The sequence below is a fragment of the Nanorana parkeri genome, unplaced genomic scaffold, assembly GCF_000935625.1.
Source record: "Nanorana parkeri isolate BGI_ZX_2015 unplaced genomic scaffold, ASM93562v1 scaffold698, whole genome shotgun sequence".
NCBI classification, from domain to species: domain Eukaryota; kingdom Metazoa; phylum Chordata; class Amphibia; order Anura; family Dicroglossidae; genus Nanorana; species Nanorana parkeri.
The window spans coordinates 338,325-358,097 of record NW_017306966.1 but is presented as its reverse complement, the minus strand read 5'-3'; positions in this window follow the sequence as shown (position 1 = coordinate 358,097).

Sequence of the window (19,773 nt, the reverse complement as noted above, 5' to 3'; positions counted from 1 at the left end):
TAGTAAGCTGTGTGTCTCTCCACAAACACACAGGCATGGCAAGTTAAATCACTCCTTCTTCCTCCCTTCTCTAAGCTAATAGATGGACAGTTGCTGAAGACTGTTCAGTTCCCTGTGGCTTTGTACTAGACAGGAAGTTTAGAAAAGCGCAGCTGAAAGATTTGTGGCAGCTGTATAATGACTGCAAGTGATTGGGTACAAATGTAAAGAAATACTTTTCTGTGCTGGGAAATGTATACAGTATTTGTTCGGGATTATTGGAAAATACTAGTTTTAGAATGTAATATAACTTTAATGAAATAATGTTTATATATAATTTGGGAACCTCTATACAACTGCTATGAAAACATTTGGGATTAAAGGAATTGTCGTACAAATTATAATTAGAGAGAAAATGGCCCCTTATTGTTTTTTTTACAAGGGTCACACATGGCCCTGGCAGCGAGGCAAGAGTTGCAGCACTTTTGTGTCTGTAGTTCTAAAAATTCCATGCACAAGCCTTACATCATGTCTGACACTTGGATTACTATTAGCTTTAGGGATGCACCAACATTTCGGCCATTGAAACAAAATGTCGAAAGTACAATTTTTTTGCCGAAATTGCGGTGCATTCCTTGTTTCTCTCCTCCCCGTTGGGCGTTGCCCTGTTTCCCCTCTGACACAGAGCAGCGCCCAGCAGGGAGGAGAGAAATTTTCAGCAGGCCGAGCGGGGCGGGATGGAGGGTGATGTCAGCGGTCGGTGTCACAGGAGACCGAGCTCTCCTCCCGCAACACCCTGCTCAGCCTCCTGTGACAGTCAGATCAGGATGGATAGTGGTGCAGGGAGGAGACCGCTGTCAGCTGTCACAGGAGGCAGTGCTGGTGGTGAGGTGTCCTGACTCCTTCGGCTGTCAAAGGAGGCTGAGCTCTCCTCCCCACCGCCCATTCAGCCTCCTGTGACAGCCGAAGGAGTCAGGATGGAGAGTGGTTACAAGCACTCAACGATCAGCTGATCTCTGAGTGCTTGTAAATAATTGAGGACATAGTATGCTTACTGTGTCCCCAATTATGAATGTACAGGAAGTGCTCTGCATCTTCCTATTCATTGATGATTGTGGACATAGTAACTCATACTATATCCACAGTTTATGAATGGACAGGAACACTCAGTATAGAGGCTTCCTGTTCATTCATAACAGGGGCGGCAGAAAAAAAGAGATTGAGGACTCTGTGTCCTCAATCTCTTTTTCTATTTCAAGAAATATCAGGGGTCTGTTTAGACCCCTGATATTTCCCCAGAGCCCCCAACAGTAAAGTAAAAAGTAAATAAATAAATAAATACAAACAAAATATTAAAAATATATATTTTTAAAAGGTTAGAAAAACAAATAATTTTCGCTTTCGGCCTGACAAATTTGTAATTTTACGGTTTGGTCTGAAAACCTCTAGTTAGCATCACCCTATATAAAATCAGAATTCCTTTTTTTTACACTGCTCATTCTTTGAATGCTCCAATGCTTCCCTCTGAGTCTTCCAATGTACCAAAAGTGGTTCTATATAAGTACCAAAAGTGTTATTTTGCACTAAAACCTTCATCCTATCTCTTCTTGGTTTACACAATCTTTTTTGGTGTATAAATTCTTAATGGTTTGTATAACTGGAGGCGTGGAATGGGGTGTCCAATTCCAAAATACATTGTACTGGAAGGTGTCCCTGTTTCTAATTTTAGAAAGTTGGGAGGTATGGGTACAACCAGCAAAATCTTAAACCCATAGTCATGCCTATATGAAAGAGCATCAGACTGCAGAATAGATGCGTATATGAGTGTGCATGTTACCCATTGTGACTACATCAAATCAGATTTAATTTTTGTCAGCACCTTGCTTTAGGAAGTACATACATTTTTCCCTCTCTTCATAAACTAGCTCTAATATTCACTGTTTAAGGATCAAACACATATTAACCAATTCCACCAATAGACTCTTCCCTGCCCGAATTCCGGCTGCTAGAAGGGTTAAGCTGCTCCGATGAGGCGATCTGCTCCTTTAACACAAGATGAAAGGCCTGAAGGACGTAGGAATGGGCTGGGAATTAGTAGAGCAGAAAACTCCAAATGATGCAGAGATAATTCCTTAAGTGTGAGAATGTTACTCTCTCATCTGAGCTTCACAGGCCAGTGCTCCGCTTAAACTGACAGGAAGGAACAATAAAATAATAATATATTCCTATTCCTATAGAGCACTAAAAATGTCAGTGCAACACACACACTCACAATTTACCTTCCTCACTCTAGGACCTATTATTTATCATTTTACAATAAGCCAAGGAAAAGTCTATCGCTCTATCAGTCTGAGTGATAGTGCATGTATAGGATTAAAAATTAATCAATCTGACACGATAATTCCATTTCACAAATTATGATGGCTCATTGTCCAAAGATAGTGGATATATACTGACATTTGGATGTACTGCCATCTTCTCAATGGCAACAGTATGAAGAGGGACATTTTCGAAAGGAATAGTCCTCCTTCTATGGAAACAGTCACATTATACATGGTGTTTGTGTGACATTATTGTCCACCTTAGGTAAAAGAGTGGACTACAGTCTGCTGATAAATAGGGTGAGTATTAGAGGCTGCCCAGAGTCCAGAACGTTACCGTCTGAGTGCTCCAAACAAATCAGACCTCTTCTGCTTGAAAGAAAGTGAATGTCACGGGAACCTTGCAAATCATTTCTTTGTAAGTAAGTGGGTCATTCCCCAAAGGTGTATCAACAGGTATTTTATGTATCTGTATTCAGCACTGATGAATTACTAATAGCCTGCCCCAGAGGAGCTTAAATCTAATGACCCCACTGCACTCATAAAAGCATATACACAGAAGCTGATTAAACTACCAGTAGATTGATGGTTTTTAGCTGGATTCCCAAATAACAGTATTTATTAATTACATATTGTGGAGCATCCACTGAAAGATCTTGACCCTATTATAGTTATTTATATAACGCCAGCAATTTATAGAGTGCTTTAAGGTGCCCATACACTGCTCGATTCTCGTACGAGAATCGGGCGAAATCACGCGATCGTACGAGAATCGAGCAGTGTGAACTAAGATGTGCGACCGTTTCTACTGTGCGGTCGCACGTCTTTTGTCGAGCCAACATGTTCGAAAACCCGCCGAGAATCGTACGATTCTCGGCGGGTTTCTAGCCTGCTAATCCGATAGCTGCGGAACGGGCCGGTGTGCGCACGCGCACACTGCCCGTTCTGCATTGCCGTCATCGGAAGCACGATCTGCCCGTCCAAGGTGGGCAGATCGTACGGGCTTCCAAGAAGCATACGACCATCGCAAGACAAAAGTCTTGCGATGGTCGTAAGGTGTATGGGCACCTTTACATACTATACAATTACAGGAGTCTCCCCCCCAAGGAGTTTACAGCCTAAGGTCCTATCTCACACGTATACAGAGACACACATACTAGGCCCTATTTAGACAGGAGCCAGTTAAACTACCTACATGTCTTTAAAGTGTAGGAGAAAAATCAAGCACTTGGAGGAAAATAACACAAGCGCTGGGAGAACATGTAAACTCAATGCTTATAGAGCCCTAATACTATCCAGGAACCCCAGCACTGCAAGGCAGATGTGCAAGAACCTTATTATAAAGCTTTACAATGGCAGAACTTGGATTTCTGGTGACATTTTCCAACTGAAATCCTAAAGATAAATAAAATGGCATTATACTAATAAACTTGTTAGCATCAACAAAAGCTAAATTTCAACGTTAGGGTAAGTTTAGGTGACCTTTAGAAAATTGTTGCATGGCAGGGAATATTCAGTAGGAACTCTGCACCTTCTGACTATGTATGGAAAAGAAAATAGATAAACAAGCTGCAATCTATACTTCCTGAGTGTTCAAACCTTGATCAGGTGGTTTGGAAAGTGTCAGCTTAATAAATATTGTGCATCTCTGATAATAAAGACATAAGCCAGCATTACTACTACCACGTGCAATATGTGAGTGTGTACATATCTGAAAAAGTGATCTTCCAAGGATTCAACATAGCTTATCTTCCTGATAGGAAGTCCTCCTTAATGAGAACTTTTGAGTATGTTTTTTTTTCCCAATTAGACAAGTCTCCGAGCCTAATGTTATAAACTTTTTTTTGATTGTTGCCATTCCACACTTTTCATATGAGCCGTCACAACAAACAGCAACAGCTGAAGTTTTCAAAAAGACAGAACCATTTAAAAGCTGTAGCCAAGTAACTAATCCTAAACCTATTCTATTAAGAGCTGCCTGGGAAGAACGTGCTGGCAAAATAATGTCATCAGTCTCATGCAAGCAGGAATAAGCATTTCTTTAGTTTCTATCATCCTAATGATCACTCTGTTCACTGTAGTGCTCTGACAGGTTACAGGGCAAGAGGCAGCAGCACAGGACTGAGCTGTGTCAGATTGTGATGGATTTTTACATTGATTGGTGACAAGGATAGAAAACTGAACTTTGTACAGAAGATTTTTACTCTGGCTGTTTACAGATTTCGAGGCAGAATGAAGTAGGCTGTGCTGTGTAAGGGCCGACATACACCGATGCTATGAGTTAATAGCACGGTTCTGTGCAATTAACTCACCTTGCCATGCAACGCACCTACCATGCATTAACAGTGCGGGAGGAGCGTTGTGTTGCCATTCATTTGAAAAGCACCCCAAACACACCTCCAGCTCACAATGCGATTGATCGCACCTCAGCGTGAGGTGCCTCAATACCGGGCATTGAGGTGCGATTAAAAAAAATAGTGCATGCACAGTAAGCACTTAATACTAAGATTAATGTGTCGCACCAAGTGAAAGGGCCCTGAGATTGTGATGGATTTCTACCTTGATTGGTCACAGGATGAGAAACAGCAAAGACACTGTGTGAGATAGTTTTATTACTGTGGCTTGTCAAAGATTGGGAAGCAGCAGGAGAGGGTTTGAGCTTCGTGAGACAAAATGTGTACACAGCCAAGAACATTTTTACAGATTTACATGTTTGTGTCATTCACATGTTCCTGTCATGTGTTAGCATCTTTGTCAAGAAATTAGAGGCTAATGCTGGATGATGACTGAACAAAGATACAAAGATGACTCTAGCCTTCGGAGGTGATAAAATCATTGGGGTGGGAGGGTGATTTGTTTGAAATGTGATAACTACTTGTTAATGTTAGGCTTACACATTGCTTAGAATGCATATACGTAAAGGGTCATGCTGCCCACAAGCAATTTAGTGGAATTTTGTGGGTAAAGTCGCCCTTTCATATCTCTTATTAGAGATCCTACAGTTAAAACCACATTGCCATAGATCCAGACTCTGTTCTTGCCCACCTTGTTTTTTCAATGTTCCTCTCACCTTGAAATGTTCCAACTACTTCTGCTGCATTCTCCATAACATAAAATACATTTAAGATCTAGTGGTAGAGTGAAACCCCCTTGCAATGGCCCAAGCTGGTGTGCAGAACCTAAAAATTGGGCAAAAAGATCTTGTCACTGGAGTCTCTGAGAAATATAAGAAGCTGCTAGACAGTTTTAATCTGAACTCCAATTAGCAGTAAAATATTATCAAGTGTCCAAGACAACTTTCTTCCCTTCTCCAAGTATAGATTTACATAAGTGATAAAATTGAGGGCCACCTACCGAGTATAGAGAAGCAGAGGAGAGTTCCAGCTGCCAAGGGAGTGAATGGGGGCATACACAAAAAAGAGATTCTGCTGCTTACTGGAGTTCAACTTTAACTTTCAAACTAGTCTCACAGTTATCTGCCTCTGAACACTTTGCCTATGTTCTATTGATCTGCAAAACACAGTATTGTGGATTGGTTTTTGGTTCCTTTCAGCCTGCTTCTTCATACTCAAACTGCTTACACTACCTACTAAACTGAAACCGAGTGTCTGTGATACTGTTATAAACTCTGGTTATAAACAACCTTTCATTTTATCAACCGTGAGATGGTCTGCAGTAGGACAGTGATCCAGTATTTTCTTGAAGAGGTTAAAAGAAGAGTTTGGATAGTGCAGAAGCTCATCATGTTTGTTAGAGATGAGATGAAATTAAAGTCTCTTGGTCTTCTTTTTTAATAACCTTTTTATTGGTCTGTAAATTTCTCTTCAGGGCCCTCTAGCTGAAATCAATACCTTGTAGCTTTAACCCATCGTCTGATTAACAGTTTCAGTGACACGGACACCTACCAGGAGTGAGTTTTCTTGTAATTAAATATGGCAGCCAGGTTTTATTTCTATCCAAAAGTTTTCCTTAAAGGGGAGTTTCAATTTATAACCTTTTTTTCACCAGGAATTGGCCAAAATTCGAGCAGTGTATGGCCAGCTTAAGACACATAAAATTAGGCATAAAAAAGATATAGCGGGTTATTCACTTAGCTGCCGAAGGCAGTTGAGAGAATAACCCAGCCGCTGTTCTGCTATTCACTTCAGCCTTGTACGGCTGATTTCAGCCGTACATCGGTTAAAATCAGCCGTACATCGACTGCCTTTGGCTGCCTCCGGTCAGCCGAACATGCTCTGCATGTTCGGCTGAGCCGAACTGCAGAAGGAGTTCGACTCAGCCGATCCAACATCTGGGGATTCGACTCGGCTATTCTGCTCAGCACTTCAGTAGCAGGTAGAATAAAAAATAAGTCAAATAAATGGGGGGAAAAAAGAAAAAAGTTGAAAAATTATTTCAAAAAAAGTAAAAAAAATAGCAAAATTAAAAAAATCTATTTTAAAGAAAAGGAAAATAATAATTAAAAAAAATGATGCACGCAGACCCGACCACACACGTCGAACTCCCACCACATATAATGATGGCACTTTTTAGGTCTAATTTGTACAGGCAACAGATTAAGAAGTATTCTTCTGCAGCCATGTTGCCCTAAGGGGCTGACACCTTATATTTAGTCTGCTGGATTGTAGCCAGTCTAAGCTTATTTAATAGTTCTGTGCTCATTTTGTTTCCCCTACACTCTCTGTTATTGTATGTATCTGCCTGCTTCTGGTTGTGACCTTGCAATAGAGTAGAACAGACAATAATGATGTGTTTTGAATATCTATGTCTCCCGAACCAATCACTAGGAGGTTTATAGCCAGTGGTGCATGCTGGGGGAGGACAAAAATTTACAGGGCTGACCTTGTGAGTCTCTCTTTCCCCTGGGCTCCTACCTGGGGCAGGGTGTGTGTTGTGCAATCTGACCAGGCTTGCAGTCTGCAGGTTCATCTGCTGGAGGTGCAGGAGAAACTGGAATTTGGCATGGACCTCAAATGGAGTCTGGTGTTTCACCCAAGGAGTTCTGTACTATGGCTGCTAACCTGCTAAAGTTCTGCCATACACAGTGTTACCGCAACCGGTTTAAAGACTCTCCACACTGTGAAGTTGAGAAGTGGTCGGTGAGCTTGGGGTCTCTACTGTCCTAAGTATGTATAGCCCTTATCTCCCTCTCCCATGTGAGCTGTCAGAGAAATAAAATCTTTGGAAACCCTTAAAGTGACTGACACCCAAATTTACATTCACATCCCACAACTGGCTAAGGACTTACCCCTGAGTTGAAATGTCAACCCATCCTGCCTCTGGGGTCCCTCACATGCTTCTGGGGGTCGGGGGCGCTACTTTTTTTTCTGTTTTTGATGTATACGTGAGTCGTTCTGGTTTGCCTTTGAGCGATTTCAGAATTAAACTGAATTGCTTTTGCATTGCTTTGAGCTATGGCTGTGCTTCTGTGTTCTTATTGACTTGTATGGGGAATAAAAACACCTCAGATGCAAAAAAAGTCTGTAACCGAGATTAGCCCTTTGATGGCTGTTAGATAAATCTAAACCATCTGGTTTCCTCCCACAAGTTTCTACCAAAACTGGTTGTGTGGGCATATCTATAAGACTGGGCACACTTCTCTCAAGGAAAGATAGCATGTAAAACATCTACTTCTTCTGCACAGCACAGAGAAATGTGTTATTACTACAAGAGGTATATTTATAAAAAAGTGAATGTGACATTGGTTGATGCAAAATGTTGCACTTTTATGATATACCCAAACCAAGAGTGTTCTCTAATATCCAGCCAGCACCTGCCTTTTCTCTCAAACCTCCAGTAAGAGAATAAGTAAACCAGTATGACTCAACTGTTTAAATGAATGACAATATAGGCAAAGGATGGTCTAAGTACAGTTCACCATGCAAATAAAATAATTAAAGTGTATCTCTAGGCAAACTTTGTTATTTTTTATTTCTGTCTGTCTCCATTGGAGATATTCACTCCTATTTCTACTTGTGACTAGGAATAAACTGGGTTCGGACCAAAGCTGGGCTCATCTGAACCCGGTAGGAGGCTGTCAATGCGGTCCCATTCAGCTGTGTCGAGGGCATTCTCCACCCCGCAGCTGCACGTTATGTTGGTGACGTAATGGACCATATATGGCCACATGGCTATATTAGGTCAATGACACTGACCCAATATGGCCATGTGAACATTATAAGGTCAATGATGTCACCAGCATCACATGGCCATATTCAGTCAACTACATTATCCCTCCTTGTGATCATTGTCACCGAGAAAGAAAGTAGGAGTAAATCCACATTTTCAGAGATTTTCCCAACAGGAGTAAGGGGAAATCTTGCAATGGGACACCTGTTCTGGGTACAGCTGTCTAAAAAGGGAATTAGCTCCCCTAACTTCTTATTGCATTGAATGGAAGTGAGGGGAACTTTCCCTATAGATACACATAAAGCAATAATAACTAGGGATGCACCGATACTGTTGTTCGGTATCAAGTACGAGTACTGATATGTTTTTTTTCGGTACTCACCCATACAGAGTACCGGTGCATTGTGCCCCGATTATCAGGAAGTCGGGCGGGGGCTGATGACCCGTCGCCCGGCTTCCTGATTGCCTGGGAAGCCGGTGTTCTAGTGTAAGAACACAGGCTTCAGAGACTGCCTGGCTTCCTGACCAATCAGGAAGCCAGGGGGTGAGTCATGGGGTGCCGTCCGGGTTCCTGATTGGTCAGGAAGCCAGGCTGCCTAGCAACAAGTGAAGCCAGCTTCCTAGCCAATCAGGAAGCTGGGAGGCATGTCCTGACCCGCCTTTCAGCTTCCTGATTGGCTAGGAAGCTGGCTTCATTTGTTTCTAGGCAGTGTGGCTTCCTGACCAATCAGGAAGCTGGGACGCTAGTCACGACATTCCACCCAGCTTCCTGATTAGTTAGGAAGCCAGGCTGCCTACCAACTAGTGAAGCTGGCTTCCTAGCCAATCAGGAAGCTGGGAAGCACGTTATGACCCGCCTCCCAGCTACCTGATTGGTTAGGAAGCCTGCTTCACTTGTTCCTAGGCAGCCTAGCTTCCTGACCAATCAGGAAGCCAGGAGGTGGGTAATTACGTGTGGCCCAGCTTCATGATGGGTCAGGAGGCCAGACTGCTTAGCAACCTATGTAGCTGGCTTCCTAGCCAATCAGGAAGCCAGGAGGCAAGTCATAATCCACCGCTGGGCTTCCGGGTTGGAAAGGAAGCTGGCTCCATCCTCCCTTGGCACTGCCGGTCAGAGGTGCATCCCTAATAAAAACCTTCCCTATTCTTTCCTATTCTAAAAAAAAAGTTTTACCTATATATATATACTTTGATATTCATTAGTCATGCCACCTGCATTGTGCCTGGTCCCCTGGTGCATCCTGTGGTCCCCTCCACAGGCTGTGCCACCAAAGGACACAGATTTGATGTATATCAAACCACGAAGCCCATGACCCAGAACCCGACGCTCCTGTAAGCATTTTTTTATACCAAACATTCTTTAGCTGGCATTTCAACTCCAGCAGAGATCGAAGCATGGGAAGCAAGGGAGATGAGTATTACTTGTCTTCTTTGCAGAAAGGACTTCATTACTGACATGTATTTTAGTAACTTAACAGCTTTAATAAGTATGTCACTTAGCTAACTGATAACATTTAAGTGACAATAGTTCACGCTAGTTAAGTGATATGTATGACACTGCTCCATTATATCCCATGCTGCTCTTTTTGGTTTGCGTACTTCCCCATCCTTCAGTCACAAAGCAAAAAGAAGAGACCACATTTGTGGGAATGCTTTCAGTGAGGTGTGAACTGGCAAGCAGTCCTTTGCCAATTCAGTTTTTTTGGGCAGTGGACAGCTTAGGAACAATTTATTTGAACCAGTGAATCAGAAAATGTTTGCAGCTATCCTAGTAACCTCAAATATGATCAATACTGGTCAACTCTTTTTGAATAAACCGATTTAATGATCTCTATCCACAACATTTGCAGACAGCAAAGAGTGGAAATCAGACATCTTATAACTGCCTTTAAATACTTTTCAAAGGTCTAGAGCCAGGTGACTGAAAGCAGCTTAATGGCTCTACCAATATACTTCAAAAATCAATTTTTCCTGATTGAAGAGAGCAGAATAAAAGGTAGCAGGGCCATCTCCCTTACCCCCAGTGCTAATAAAGAAATAACGAGTTCTCTGCTCAAAATAACCCTTCCCCCCTCCCCACTTTCCAGAGTAAAACTCTCATAATTAAGCAAAGCAGCTTTTAACCAAATTGTTTCAGCCTCAACAAGCAATTAGGACAGACAGTGCTGATAATATGCAGTACAATGCACTCGCCTCTGCCCAGACTCTCTCCTCCCTGACCGTCCCTCGATCCCCTAGTCCACTTTTATTTTTATTTTTATTTTTTTAATATTCTTTATTTATAAGTAAGTACAGGGGTATGATACAGAAGACAGAGATCCATTGGCCCGGGGGCTGCATATATGTACATAACTACAACAAACTCAACCAAACTAGCATAGCTGTTCCCGGGCTGGTGTAGTCTCATCCATCTTACACCTCGGATCTGCCCATCCCTCCACACCACAACCCCTTGAACTTTTTGCCAGTATAGCGCGCAGGTCTGCAGCGTCCGTCAGGCCCGAGCCTCCGGCCGTCTGCGGTGCTTCCGGCGAGAACCGGGCCGCCAGCTCCAGCATCGGATCGGGTAGGGATGTTGCGGGGGAAGCGGGGGGGTCCATCCGGACTGATGTCTCTGGCTCCACTGAGTCCCGATGCCCGATCGTAGGGGATGGTGTCGGCACTACACAGGGCCGCGTGGGTGGCTGAACTCTCGCGGGCCGTGCATCTAGGCCCCGAGCTCTAGTGCTCGCCGCGGGTTGGGATAGAAAAGAGTCTAGTCTTGCCTGCACACGGGGGCGGGGGGGTGCGCGGGGGGTCCGCGGCTTCTTATTCCCCCTAGACATAGGGTGCAGTGGGGACTGGTACGGTCGACTGTGATAAACGCTTCTTCACTCTATGGAGCTCTCCTTACCCACGTCTGCTCGCCACCATGTTCAGGCCACGCCCCCCCCTCCACTTTTATTTTTCAATAATAATAGGTCGGGATACATGCAGTTAGAGTTTAGTGGTCCCTTGTATAAAGAATGTAACATGTACTTGTGTACTTTTATTACTACTTGATTTGTATAATGCCATATGAAAATACCCCTCTATGTCTCCCTCCTGAACATGGGCCGCTCTTTGCAGGAAGGACGCTGCGACCCACTGCAGAAGGTGTCGCGACCCACTTTTGGGTCGCGACCCATGAGTTGAGAACCACTGCTTTAAAGGTTCCCAGCCACTATGAATATGAATGGATGCTAATACTTTTTTCATCTATAGAATTAAGCTATATGTCTGCAATATGCTCAGCCCATTATCACTGTCTATGTGATATCTTCTATTTCCTGCAACACCCATCACGAGAAATGAGCATATATTTAAAAATCTTCTCCGAAATTGTCAGCAACAAATTGGTTAAAACAGATCATTGAACTGATTTGCCTGAACTAAACGCTATTATCAACATGTTATTTTTTTTCCTCTTTAATGGCCTGTGTACAGAGGTTTTGCTAGAGCTGAAACTGCTTTTCTCCCCTCATAAGTCGATGTAAAGCTAGAGCAGCTTAATGTAGCTCAGGTGCAGGTCAGAAGGAACTCAGAAGCTTAAATGAATATGAAAAGCAAGCTGAGTGCACCTTGGATAAACTTCTGCAGCAAAACATACCCTGCAACTGAAGGGTGGGTATATATTACCTATCTCTTGCCACCTGCTGCCACCATCATGTCATAAAGCAAAATTTGAAAGACTTGCCAAATTATATTGACATTTCATTTAGAAAAAGCCATTTAACACTTGTGCCCAAGCCATTCGCCATTGTCTTTGGGCCTGTGTCGTCGTGCTTTAGACTTGTGGCCATGACATCAGTTTAACATCAGTTTGAATTGGGAACAACATTCTCTGATCAGCAATGGTTGAAAGCCAAGTTTGAAGCACCCACTGTGCCTCTTATAGGGAATCATTTTATAAATTGCTTCAAAGTTGGTACCACACGCCTTATAAATTGGCAAAATTCTCCAACATGCTTTTCACCAAGTTGCTGGAGGCTATGTGGCGACATTGGATCTCTAGCCCATATTTTTTGTCATTGTAAATCGTTTTGCTCCTTTTGGAACCACATATTCAAACTAATTTCCCAATTAACACCCACCCCTATTTCGCCTTCTATCTCACTAGCATTGCTTCATATAGAACTAAACCCCCCCCCCATCTTCCAGAGTTATCATATGCCATATTCTCCTAACTTCTCAGGTGTGGTTCACCTGACCAATCTACAATGCTCATGCGAACGGATGTACTCATACAAGAATCACACTTAACACCTATTCTATAAACAATGATATAAATGGCTTACAAGCTCATATTTCACAAGGTGACCATACACACACATTAGTGGGGGGTTTTTGGGGGGGGTTTATACAGGTGTTACTAAAATCGCTGTGCCATCTACAATTTGTCACCCTCTCCACATCGCATTTAGAAGTTGGTCGTGATGACATACTTGTGGTGGTCTTTATGTATGTGCCAACTGAAGGTTATTTATGTTGTCCTCTATTCCCTTCACCTGTGACATACCTCCAGGCTGTGACATAGTTACATAGTATTTAAGGTTGAATAAAGACATAAGTCCATCAAGTCCAACCTATTGCGTGTATGCATGTATATGTATCCATGTGTGATTTTTCTCTTAGCAATACCTGTACATTATGGTCTCCAAGGAACTCGTCCAGGAGTCTCTTGAATGATTCCACACTCTTAGCTGAGATCACTTCCTGTGGCATTTTTTTCCACCAATTTTTGATTGTGCTCTCTGGTCTTTGTAACGGAGCAGACCGTAAACAGTTTGTTACTAAGGTTGCTGTCACCCTTGAATAGTTTATACATGAAAATCATGTCCCCCCTCAATCTCCTAACCTCCAACGAGAACATATTTAATTTTAACAACCTTGTTTCATAGTTCAGATCCTCGAACCCCTTAATGAGTTTGGTTGCCCTCTTCTGGACTTTTTCCAGCTCAAGGACATCATTTCTGAGTATTGGTGACCAAAACAGGACCTCATACTCCAGATGTGGCCGAACCAGTGATCTGTTTGAAATGAATGCAAATGCCCTGGAATGCACTGAAAGCCCATTCTAAACTAAAAAGAAAAACAATGTTTTTTTTACCAAAAACAGCCCGGAACGCATCACAAACGCGGCAAAAAATGCGGCACAACCCACTGCACTGCGTGTGCAGAAACTCGTGCAGATCTGGTCTGCATTTGGTGTGAACAAGGTCGTAGGCTTCAAATCACGGAATGGCCAGCAGAGTCTAAAGACTTAAACCCCATCAAGCTGGTTTGGGATGAACTGGACTTCTGTCCAGGAACAAAGGAACCTACAAGTGCAACACATTTGTGGGAACTTCTGCAACAGTATTGGGAAGAACCTTCTGAACAATTTTTGATTTAGGTTGTTGAAAGAATGCCACGAGTGTGTTCCGCTGTTATACAGTATCTGCAAAAGAAAATTATTTTATGATTTCTTTTGGATGTCTAATTGTTTATTTGTTCTATTCTTTTTTTTATATATATATATCATATATATATATATATATATATATATAAAGTGTGTGTGTGTAAGTGTGTGTGTATTTATACAAAGCTATAGCTTTCACAGCTATAGTGGAGCTAAACTATCCATTACATGTAAAATGATGGCAACATTAAATTCATGCACTGGAGTCAAGCTTACGTGAAGCCCTGTCTCCTCCTTATGCCACTTCATTAACTGGCGTTCCTGTCAACAGGAGGGCAGAAAGACAGATCACACAATAGCCAAAAAAGCACAAGTTAAAGCAGTAATTCAGTTTGTCACAACCCCTTTCAAATAGGTCATCTGAATGGTACTCCAACTGGCCTAAATACTGCATTTGTGCTACTATTCAATGCAGTGCGCCACAATGCAAAAATAAAATGCATCCTGCACTCAATTTTCTTGCATTGAGGTGCACTGCGGCCCATTCAGTTCTAAAGGGCTGTCTAAAGGTGCCCATACCGATTATCGTACGATAATCGGCAGGTGTATGGAAAGGCTCGAAAACCCGCCGACAATCGTATGATTTTCGGCAGGTTGGTGGCGTTCTTGGGAGAAAAATGCCGCACGGGCAAGCGCACACTGCCCGCGCAGCATTGGAATCATCGGAAGCCCTTCCCTCAGCGGGGAGGGCTTGCGATGATCGCAAGTACGATCTGCCTGTTCAAGAGGGGCAGATCGTACAAGCTTTTAATTACCTTACAACCATGGCAGGATGAAAGTTGTGCGATGGTTGTAAGGTGTATGGCAAGCTTAATGTAACCTGACTCAATGCAGGAAAATGTGCAGTACCCTATTTATTATTTGTCAGAACAATGTCAGTAAATAGAATTGTGAGTTAGTATCAATACTCTGCATTTAAAAACAGGCCCAAATTAATGCAGTCGACAATACCACCAGATGTTTAGCAATTGCATAGATCTCTTAGTCAATTCCAATTTTCCGTATGCCCTGAGTGAACATAGCAGCCGGTCTCCCAGGCCTTCTGGCCACCACAGAGGGGCTTTAAACTCATTTTCCCTCCAGTCTGCAATCAGCAACAGACTGAAGCCCTTTGTTAACCCATTAACAGACAGGCAGGCTTACAACATGCTGTATTTGTTTTATAGCAGCTAGCTGTTCTCGGCTGTGAAAACCATCTCATTTATGCTTAATCCATTAGAAAACAGCTTTTAGATTATTACAGTTTTAGTACAATAAAAACATTTGTAGTTAGAAAAAAGGGAGTGCAGAGCTGAGCCGAATACATTCTGGAATTCCAAGCCATTGTCAATATGTGCTGAAATCATTATTTAGCACAATAAGGGGACGTACCGCTGGCAAGAACTCACATTAACTTTCCCTTAATTTACATGTATTAAATGTGCATTATAAACAGCAGCATACAAAAAAAATCTGAAAAATTAGTTAGAATCAGGCACATATCCTAATATAATAGAGAGGGAGAAGAAGGTTAATACACAATCATGTTCACAAAACACCTAATAATCCACCACTATATGAAGGTGTTGGAATCATTCTTTATAATCAGCTTTTAAGGAAAAAATTATAATTTCTGCAATGTTATTAAAATATGAGTTAACAATGTGTATTTAAAGTAGTGCTAAGCGCTCTTTTTTGGAAAATTAACCCAGATCAAAAAAATATACATTTCCCAACAAAGTATTTCTTTACATTTTTGCTCAAACATTTACACTCATCAAATCTCCAAACAGCTGGTTCCAACTCTCTCAGCTCAGCTTCTTTGAATTTCCTGTCCAGTACAAGGGAGAGCACAATCTCCAGCAGCTGTCCATCTACTAGCTTGGAGAATGGAGGAAGGAGGAGCGGAGAGCAGGGAGAAGGGTTGTGGCATGCCTTGCTGTGTCTATGTGTTTGTGCTCTATGCAAAGCCCAGCATAGAGCTCACACAGCCCACCATAGACACAGCCCAGCATAGAGCCCGCTCAGCCGTTCTGAGACCCTGCACAGCCAACCATAGAGCATGCACAGCACACCATAGACCCTGCACAGCCCACTTGAGACCCCACACAGCCCACAATAGATCCTGCTCAGCCCACCATAGACCCTGCACAGCCCACCATAAATCTCCTAGTGCCCAGTATAGACCCTGCACAGCCACCTGGGACCCCACACAGCCCACTATAGACCCTGCAGAGCCTACCATAGACCCCACAGTGCCACCTGAGACCCCACAGAGCCCACCATGGACCCTGCACAGCCACCTGAGAGCCCACACAGGCCCACGATAGACCCCACACAGCCACCTGAGACCCCGCAGAGCCCACCATAGACCCTGCACAGCCCATCCTTCTCTGGAGACATCAGGCCGGCACCCCGAAGCAGCACAGAGTATGTAGGTTCATATTATTCTGCATTGATGTATAATGCATTGCTGGGATTTGTAGTCCTCTATAGCCGGTTGCCATTTGGCATTGCTGTATAATGTATTGCCGGGGTTTGTAGTCCTCTATAGCTGGTGGTATTCTGCATTGCTGTATAATGTACTGCTGAGATTTGTAGTCCCTTACCAGCTTGGAGTTATTGGCAGAACTACCAGGAGCGCAGCGTTAGCAACTGCGACTGGGCCCTGGTGCTTCGCCAGTGTCCTAAAATCATTAGTCTGTATTGTTTTGGAAAAACGGGCACATGACACTAAAAAAAAGGAACCGGTAATTGATATTGGCGATTATCTGAGGAAAAGTATTTGCACTTGTACTTGGTCTAGAAAAAATGGTACCGATGCATCCCTAGAAAGGAGCCATCCTAAAAAAGAATATCAGGGCCACTGCTCAGGAGATCAGCTAATTCTGCAGGAAGCTAACACTTTTAAACCTCAAGAAGCTGCATATATTGTAAGTTATTTGTTCAGAATTGGAAATAGCTTTAATATCATTTTAAGGCTTCATTATCAATACTGGCTGCAGTGTTCCTTTAACAATGTCTTCCTGAGCGCCGAGTACTAAGTTACCAGAATTGAAAATTACTCCAGAAATTCACTAAGGACAGTTGGCCTGTAAATAAAATATCTGATACTGAATCTCACTGAGTGTAAGGAAACATCAAAACACATATCCTACGTCACTTTTGTAGCATTAGTTTCCAATAACAACCCTTTTATTAATGTAATACACACTGACAATTCAATAACCATGTACTGATGTTTTGGTTGTGAAAATGTTTTATTTTAACTGACTTTACAAAACAGATTTGTGTTACTACGGCTAAATATGAATTCCTAATTACCTGACAATGCATGAAGTGGTCCACAAGTCACTAGGAGATCATTTAATCCCATAATTTGATTTACCAACAACAAAGGCATAGCTGAAAGGTGAAACAAAATGTCATACATAAATGTTAAATGAATGGGCAAAATAAAAAAAAACTACATCTGAATTTTTTAATGTGTGTCAGGGATACAGGCATCCTGCAGGTGAGCCCAGGAACTGCAGGGCTCAGCTCCAGCACCACCTGGAGGTGCTCTGGATCGTAACAATGTGCTAAAATGCATGATTCAGTTTATCATCCATTGGTTTGTAGTGGTTCTTACAGCAAATTGCACCTGCATATTGCTTGAAAAATATAAAGGGGGTTATTCACAAAGCTGCTGAAGGCCGCCGAGTGAATAACCGAGCCGAAGTGAAGTGAGCCAAATGCTGTTTGGCTATTCACTTCTGGCTTGTACGCCTTTTTTCATCGGTATATTGGCTGAAATCAGCCGTACATCGGCTGCCTTCAGCTGCACTTCGGTCAGTGCAGAAGGTCTTCAACTCAGCCGATCCAAGATCTGGCTCAGCTGAGCCAAAGCTCCGCCAGCTCACTCAATGCCGTTCACCCCTATTCACATAGGGGCCAAACCGCAGTGAGTGAATAGCCAAATGCAGTGAGTGAATAGCCGAATGAGCTGCATTTGGCTCGGCTATTCTGCTCGGTACCTCTGTGGTACCGAGCAGAATAGCAAATAGTGAAAATAGTAGAATTTTTTTTTTAAATGTTCATAAATAGTGAAATTAAAATATAGAGATATTTAAAAAAAACAAAAACAATGGGGCGGAGTTAGCAGTGACAGCTATCTCCGCCCAACTATCTCCTATTGGCCGGCACCTGCTAGAGGTCGCGGCCAATGGACAACAACTGACGTCACAGCCGGCTTCGCCCAGCTGTCATTTGCGGGGCTTACGGTCGGCCTTCGGCAGGCCGTTCACCCCGCTTCGGATATCACTTCGGCTCAGTCGAAACGATGCATATACCTTCAGCTCGGCTGAGCCGCTCGGGGGACTGTCGTGGAGGACTGTACTTATAATGAGGCAGTCTAAGACTGTTGCCTTAGGCGGCATCTTTTTGGGTCATGTGGAGGGGCCTGCCGCCACTTTTATGGCCAGAGAGTCCCAGGTTCCTGAGAGCTAGGTGGGGAGATGTGTATGGGACATGTATTAGAAACCTGAGACACTCTGGCTGGTGTTCCATCCAACTGTTGGGAAACCAGTGATGCCACAGGTTGCCAGGAGCTAGTGACGTCAGTGAGCTGGGCTGGGTCCCAGTAAGAGCTGCAATGCACCACAACACCCCCCCATGCCCACCGGAACGTGACCACCAACACCCCTCTGCCTCCGGAGCTGATTATGCTAGGGACACTCCTGATAAGGCCATATAGTAAATGTATTCGAATTCTAAAGTAGAACATTAAAGTTTTTTTTGTTTAGTTTTGGAGTAGGAAATGATCAATGACCCCTGTCAGGATTTTTCTTTGTCTGTTCCATTGGTGAGATTTCCATTTACCTCTTTTTCCCACAGACATAGAAGGGGGTAAAAAGATATCTCTTCAAAGTGTCGCCAGAACAGGTTTACCCATTTACAGATTTCCTCTCACCTCCTGTATCTGTTAATGCATTCAAACATCAAAAGCATCTGAAAGAACACTTGACAAATAGCATGCAGATCATTTAGTAGGAGCATCTCCTCAGAAGACAATTTGTGTTCAGGACTTTCCTGGTTGAACAGGCAGGGCTCTGGGATCCTGTGGAAATTAGAGCTTTGGTATTCCATGAAAAGAAGAACTCTGGGATTCCATGGAAAGGATGGCTCTGTGATTCCATGGAAAGGATGGCTCTGTGATCCCATGGAAAGAATGGCTCTGGGATCCTGTGGAAAGAAAAGCTCTGGAATTTCATGGAAAGGAGGGCTCTGAATTGTTGTGGAAATGATGGCTCTTGGATCCGATGGAGAAGAAAAACTCTTAGATCTTGTGGAAAGGAGGGCTCTGGGATCCCATGGAAAAGGAAAACTCTTAGATCCTTTGAAAAAGAAGGCGTTGGGACCCTGCAGAAAGAAGAGCTCTAGGATTCCATGTAAAGGAGGGCTCTGAAATTTTGTGAAAAAGGAGGGCTCTGGGATCCCATGGAAAAAGAAAACTCTTTGGGCTCTGGGATCCCATGCAAAGAAAGGTTCTGTGGAAAAGAGGAGAACACTAAGAACTGTCTAAAAGATCTTTTGTGATGGGCCGAACACACCCGAGTTCAGTTCGAGTTTCGAACTTTAGAACATGGAAAACGTCAATGAAAGTCTATGGGACCAGAATTCAGAAAATAAAATATCCCCATTTTGAAGACTTATATGTGCGTTATTGGCCATAAAAAAGTATGAGGATTTGAGTACTGCCCTGGGGTACATGTATCAATAAAAAAAACACTTTTTAAAAATAACATTTTTATAGGAGCAGTGATTTTAACATTGCTTAAAGTGAAACAATAAAACTGAAAAAAAATCCTTTAAATGTCATGTCTGGTCCCCTTAAACTGCATGTAA